Source organism: Vigna unguiculata, unplaced genomic scaffold, assembly GCF_037176805.1.
Source record: "Vigna unguiculata cultivar grain cowpea cultivar isolate G323 ecotype 2 unplaced genomic scaffold, ASM3717680v1 ptg000091l, whole genome shotgun sequence".
Lineage (NCBI taxonomy): Eukaryota > Viridiplantae > Streptophyta > Magnoliopsida > Fabales > Fabaceae > Vigna > Vigna unguiculata.
Genome location: NW_028196734.1, coordinates 2501 through 10000, shown reverse-complemented (window position 1 = coordinate 10000; position 7500 = coordinate 2501). Strand labels below are relative to the sequence as shown.

General features: G+C 29.9%; 1 non-coding gene across 1 annotated transcript; it reads left to right on the top strand.

The window, feature by feature from the left end:
* The first annotated feature begins 5884 nt into the window (after positions 1 to 5884).
* On the top strand, positions 5885 to 5956 carry TRNAT-GGU (transfer RNA threonine (anticodon GGU)). The gene has a single exon. It is a non-coding gene; the product is annotated as a tRNA-Thr (tRNA).
* The last annotated feature ends 1544 nt before the right edge of the window (positions 5957 to 7500 follow it).

The following is a 7500-nucleotide window of genomic DNA, read 5'->3' as shown; positions in this document are numbered from 1 at the left end:
ATGGGTGTAATCCAAAAAAAGATTCATAAGTCGTTGTTAATGGAGTTGAAGTCACCAAATTCTGAGGAGTCGGTATCAATTTATGTCTAATTGCTCCACATATAGTTCCTCTAACCATATTTTCTAAACGAACCAGGGCCAATCCAAATTGATCTTGTAATAGATCTGCTACAGAACGAATACGTTTATTTTTCAAATGATTTATATCGTCAAGTAGAGCCATTCCAAATTTCATGCCAATCAAATGATCCGCAGCTGTCAATATATCTCGCGGTAACAAAAATGTATTGTTCTGGGGTATATCAAGATTAAGCTTTTGGTTGATATTTCGTCGACCAATTTTTCCTAATTCACATCTTTGTTGAAAAAATTTTTTTTGTAATTCTTTCCATAAAGATTCAGAAAATACCGGATCTCCGCCAACACAAGCAAATTGTCGATAAAACTCCAAAATGGCATTTTCTTTTGACCCAATTTTTTTTTTATCCTTATCATTTAGGAAAGACACGAAAATTTCAGGATAACAAACATTTTCTAGAATTTCGCTTAAATTCGAACCCATAGCTGATGATAGAACTAGAATAGATATTTTCTGTTTCCTACTCACACGAGCCCATATCCTTGCTTTTTTATCAATCTCTAATTCTAATCTACCCCCCCAGTCTGATATTATAGTGCCAGTATAGACCGGAATTCCGTTAGGGTCCAATTCTGAACGGTAATAGATACCAGGACTTTGCAATATTTGATTGATTACTATTCTGTATATTCCATTTACTATAGAAGTTCCCAGAGAATTCATTAGAGGAATATTTCCAACAAAAATAGTTTGTTTTTGTATATCTCTACTACTTTTCCAAATTAATCCCGCGGATATATATAATTCAGCAGAATATGTAAGTGATTCATATACAGCATCTTTTTCGTTTATCAAGGGTTCTAATAATTGATATGTTTCGGCAAATATTGAAAATTCAATTTCTTGATCTGTATCCTCAATTTTTGGAAACTTAAAAAGCCCTTCTGTTAAGCCCCGATCAATGAACCTACAAAACCCTTCAAATTGTATCTGATTCAATCCAGGTAGTGTAGACATTTCTTCATTTTCACTCCCAAGCATTTTCAATTTCCCCGTGAATTTTATCGAAAAATATTCACGATTTGCTGTCATGCTTCATCAAATCACATGAATCCATTTAGCAATATTGGAATTTCTATTCTTTATACTGAATTACATGAAATCTTACCTAATCCCGTGTATCAAATATTTCTTAGTGTATGAAATACCTATTATGAAAAGAGAAAGAAATATTAGAATTTGATACTCAACTTCGAAGGAATTTGCAACAAAACAAACAGATAGAATCGAAAGTCTAATCTAAAAAAGGATTGGAAATTTCTACGGGCATTTCAATATTTTTTTTAGGAATCTAAAAAAATGCATTTCATTTCTATCATTATTATGATATTACATATTCAAATTCAATTGGATACAAAAAAAAATCCATTCGAAATTGTCAAAGAAAAGATATATTTTGAAGTGAAGTATTTTGGAGAGAATTGGGGAGAATATGATTAGAGTATGTTATGTGTAATGTAATAAGGCTTGTATTTTGAAACATGCATATATTTAACTGCAGCTATAGATCTGTCTCTAACTTTATTGCAGTCATATTTGTTCAGGATAACAAACACATAACATGTTGTGTGAATTTTTACAAATTTTCTATTGAAAATTGTAAAAAAAGAATAAGCACGATAATTTCTTGAAAATACCGTATAGTATTGGTATTCTATATCTATATAGATATGGATAAGATACTCGATTAGATAATATCTGTGTAACAGATCAAATTGATATTCTAGGGTTTACATATATTGAAAGTTGCTGTTATAATTAGAATGAACAAAGTTAAAAAAAAAAGCAATATTGATTGGTTTATGTATCAATTTTTATTTTCTGATCTCATTAAGAAAAAAAAATTTCTATTCAAATATTCAAGAATAATTCATAAAAGAATAGTTAACGGTTGCGATTTGTCTCAAGATTGTTTTTCAATTTTTCAATAGAAAGAAAAGGGGGGAGTATTCTCAAAAACTTCATATCTATATTTTTATTGGCGGCATGGCCGAGTGGTAAGGCGGGGGACTGCAAATCCTTTTTCCCCAGTTCAAATCCGGGTGTCGCCTGATCGATAAGAAAACTGTAAATGAAAGATTATATTACGTTTTTTTAGAAAACTTTTTTTCCAACAGAAGCAAGCGAGGGAAAAGGAGTCTTGAGAATTGCGTTTGATTCGAAATTATAAGCATCAGTAGCTTAAAAAATGTTGTAAATATTTTTGTCTCGAATTCAAGGAAAGATTCTAGTAGTGAAAAGGAATCCATAATGATAGTTCGTTCACTACACAACTATTGTAGTGTCTGTCTCCTGACTGGGTCTTTTATTAGATTGGATTAAGAATAAGTCGGATAGGAAAGTCCATTTTTAGGTAGAGAAAAGGCAGAAGAAAAACCTTCTATACAGACTAATTTAAAGTTTATGAGTGCTTCCACATTTTATCAATATTATTTATTTAGATCAATTCTATTTAATAGCTTTAATTTAGCTAATTCGCTTTCGTAATATTCAAAAAAAGTATTCTTTAGATTTTCATATTCTATATTCTAATAAAATTAAAAAGTTTTGATTCTAAAATCGAATAGAAAAGAAAAAAAGTTTTTTTAATTATTTTAGAGAACGAATTGGGAGACATTTAAGGGACTATTTCAAATAGAAAGAAGAGTATAAGTATGCAAATGAATCTGTCTTGATTCTTTTTTTATGAAATCCTTAAGGAAATGATAAAAGAGAAATCTTAATATTCCCACCTGGTAGTAACATTCATTGACTTATAACTTCCTATAATTTTTTTATGTTTAATGTTTTATGATTTTACTAAAAATAATCAAAAAAAACTTTTTAGATGTTCTAATAACTAATAAATAGAATGAATTCTTGTTTTTCGTGAATGATGTTAGCCCAGAATCCTTTTTTTGACTCTGTAATAGCAATTCCACTATTATAGTATAGTATTTTTAGCGAATAATACAAAAAAAAGAATAGAATAAAAAATTTGAAAAAATAATGAAATAGTTCCTTCATATTTATAGAGATAGGAGACAAAATTTACATGGATATAGTAAGTATTGCTTGGGCTGCTTTAATGGTAGTTTTTTCATTTTCCCTTTCCCTCGTAGTATGGGGAAGAAGTGGGCTATAGGGATACTAAAAATTGAGTTAAGGGATCCAAGTAACCTTGTTGATTTCTACCTGAATTTTTGAATTTCGAAACTATTGAATGAAAATATTTCATTTAAACTAATACTAATTAATTGAGTTCAAATAGAAAATCTATCTTGATTCTATTATATTTTAGTAGTGTAATGTATTCTATGTATCTTATAGGAATTGAAAATACTCTTTCAATCAAACAAATATTTTCATTATTCCCATATTCCTATTTTGAGAAAAACAAGGGAATCAAAAAGAAGAAGAAATGGATTCCTATTCCAATCAAATTTTTCTTAAAATTTCTATTTCGATGAACTGACGCTTAACCTGGTTATATAGATATATATATATATGGAAAATGGCGGACCGTGTAATAACCATTCCTGTTTTTTTACCCCCTTTTTTTCCTAAGATACCGGAATTGTTTGTAAAAAGAATCTGAAAAAAAAAATTGGACGCAATTCTCAGATAGTAGAAATCAAATTGATTTCTACTATCTGGATTACGCTGATTGTACGATCATTTTTTTAAATCATTCATAAAAATGAAGAAATCATATTTCAGTGAAATTAGTCACTTTTACTTACCGTTTTTACATAAATTATAAGTAAAAAAGCAGTAGGAACTAGAATAAACAGTGCAGTAGCAATAAATGCGAGAATATTTACTTCCATAATCTTTATTATGTTCTATTTCTCTTAAATTTCTAAAAAAAAAATTCGGGATTTAATCCCATAGAAATGTTCAATCTTTCAACAATGGTATAAATTGGATTTCAATGATATCAAATCGGATCAATATCATGAATCACAAAATCTGAGCTATCAAATCAACTCATGAAATAGTATAACATAGGAAGATCTTTTATCCATACTAAATAAAACAAAAAAACATTTATTCTTGATGAAAGTCCAAAATCCCTTTCCTTCCTTTTTCGGCGAAACAAATGAAAAAGCAGGGGGGGGCCCCAAATAAAATTTTGTTTATCAATTTGATTCCCTACAAATACACAAAAAAGGAATTTATTTTTTATTTTTTTGGATTTATATCCAACGGGATTGACGGGGCTCGAACCCGCAGCTTCCGCCTTGACAGGGCGGTGCTCTGACCAATTGAACTACAATCCCAGGGAAAGGGGTGTACTGTATAAATATTTTTACGGACCGTTTCTGTCAAACCTTTTCTTTTTCTATTTCGGATTCGAACCTTTTTGTTGTAAATGAAAAAAGCGCATTTTTTTATATATTGATATGTATATCGATATCCACTTTAGTGAGATCGACACAAATTACTCGTAATCCGTTTCTTATTCTTATTCTATTAACAAATCGATTGAAAATTGAATCAATGAAAAAAAAATATTTTTTTTTTCAATTTTTCCTTATATTTTCTACTTACAGATCTTGACATGAATACCGATTATTAACAAGATTTTGAATTTGTGGAAAGAAATATGGAATACAGAAAAAAAAGAAATAACCTTAGATATGTTTAATATTTTGATTCTTCCGTATCATAGCACATCAGTCATTTCCAGAGAACTATAAATGGGTTATAGAATTTCATAGTGGATCGGCAAATTCTTGGGCCGAGCTGGATTTGAACCAGCGTAGACATATTGCCAACGAATTTACAGTCCGTCCCCATTAACCGCTCGGGCATCGACCCAGCACAATAGGAAGAATACATTTCAGTTTTTATTGAAAATTTTTGATCAACTTCCTTTCGTAACACCCTACCCCCAGGGGAAGTCGAATCCCCGCTGCCTCCTTGAAAGAGAGATGTCCTGAACCACTAGACGATGGGGGCATACTTGCCCGACCGCCATTATACTACGTTCATAGTATGAACAGTTTTTTTGCAATTGTCAATATAATGATATGATTCGATAAAAAAAAATATTTTTCGTTCTTTCATAATTCCATAGAAATTTTTTATTAATCATTTATATTTCTAAATTTTTTTATTCCAGTCATAATAAGAAAAAAAAAGAAGTAATGTTCCAATAAAGAGAAAATTCTTCACAGGAATGATTCGTTTGTTGCAAAGGACGAGAGGTTAAAACTTCATTTCTATCATTTATTACTAATACTAAGATTCGATAGGTAGATTTATATCTAATACTAAGAAAAAAAACTTTGGAAAATAGAATTTTTCAATAAAAAAATAAAAATTTGGTTTAGGGACAGAACATATTGAATCCATTTTATCAATGATTCGATTTTATCAATGTTTCGATGAAATATTTTATTTTGTGAGTACATTTATGTATCAATAAAAAGAATTTAGTGTTATGATTAGAATGACTTCAAGAATCCATTTTGAAATAATATATTTGATATGGATCAAATCCAATCTTAATCAATTCTTTTTTTTAACTATATTCTATTCACTAGGTAAATCCAATTTTTTGTTCTTTGATGAGTCATTATACAAATAATAGATATTGATGTACATGTATTCTAATCCCATTTATATCATTTAATTTATATAATTTATATAAATTTATAGAAATAATTTATATAAATTTATAGAATAAGTATACACAGTAACAAATATATGTACTAGTCATGCTAGTTCCTTATTTAGAAATTGAAAGAAAGAAAAAGGGCCCTTTTAACTCAGTGGTAGAGTAACGCCATGGTAAGGCGTAAGTCATCGGTTCAAATCCGATAAGGGGCTTTTTACTTTTTTTTTCAAAAGCAATAGTCTTTCTATTTGAAGGAAGAATAAAAAGATTCTTGATATTTTGAAAAAGTTTCTATTTGTAATAAAAAAGAAAAAGTGTAAAATTCAATAATGGAAAAATAAAAAAAAGTAAGTGGACCTAACCCGTTGAATTATATTTATATCTACTATTCTGATATTCAAATTTGATAAAGATTCAATTCGAACAATTTTTTTTCTTTTTAAGACTTTTTTCGTTTAGACTCCCTAAGAATCTCTGAATATTTCCAATGAAATCTTCTTGTTTCTGAACTAAGAAAAAAGGTTATGCCTTTTCTTTACTCAGAAGGGCCTTAATACGAATTTCAAGTTCCACCAAACAAGTTTTTTTAAAATTAAAATGAAACATATTTTTTTCCATAAATTTCTATTATTTCTATAAGATTAGATAGAATCTTATAGAAATAATAGAAAAATACATTAAATTATGTCTTCACATATCAAATAGTTTCTTTTCATATCGATGTGTACGATATTTTTCCAGCAATTCATATATATGAGACAAAAACTTTCATTTACAGTTTTTTCTTTTTATTATAGTATTTATAAAAAAAAATGAAATACTAAAGAAAAAACTGTAAATGAAATAGAAATTTAGAAAACCTATGATCCTACAGTAGTTTCCTAGACAAAATAGAAGTCAATTCACAACCAAACTTCAAGAATAAGTTTCTTTGATGAAAGGAGAGAAATATGTCTGAAGATCCGCTAGGTATAAGAAGTGAAACAGGGGATCATTTGTTTCTTGAACAGTTCTGAAAAAAAAATTTCTATCGGATTTTGGAGTCATAGCAGATTTTATGATTGATGACTTGGAAGATTTTTAAGAATAGATAAGGAATAACCACATCGAGTTCATGGATTTGCCCTAGATATCAATAGACCCATAAATGATTTTTTATTCGAAACCGATTAGAAAACAAGGGAAAGTATACTTATATATTCTATATATATATAGAGAGAGAAATGAATAGAGATAAATGATCAAGGTCCGTCCCATCTCTGAAAATGCTCTATGAGGTGTTGGGAAATGGTTGAAGTAGTTGAATAGGAGGATCGCTATGACTATAGCTCTTGGTAAATTTACCAAAGATGAAAATGATTTATTTGATATTATGGATGACTGGTTGCGGAGGGACCGTTTCGTTTTTGTGGGTTGGTCCGGTCTATTACTCTTTCCTTGCGCCTATTTCGCCTTGGGGGGTTGGTTTACAGGTACGACCTTTGTAACTTCATGGTATACTCACGGCTTGGCAAGTTCTTATTTAGAAGGCTGCAACTTCTTAACCGCTGCAGTTTCCACTCCCGCTAATAGTTTAGCACACTCTTTGTTGTTACTGTGGGGTCCTGAAGCACAGGGAGATTTTACCCGTTGGTGTCAGTTAGGCGGTCTGTGGACTTTTGTTGCTCTCCACGGTGCTTTCGGATTAATAGGTTTCATGTTACGTCAATTTGAACTTGCTCGATCTGTTCAATTGCGACCTTATAATGCAATCGCA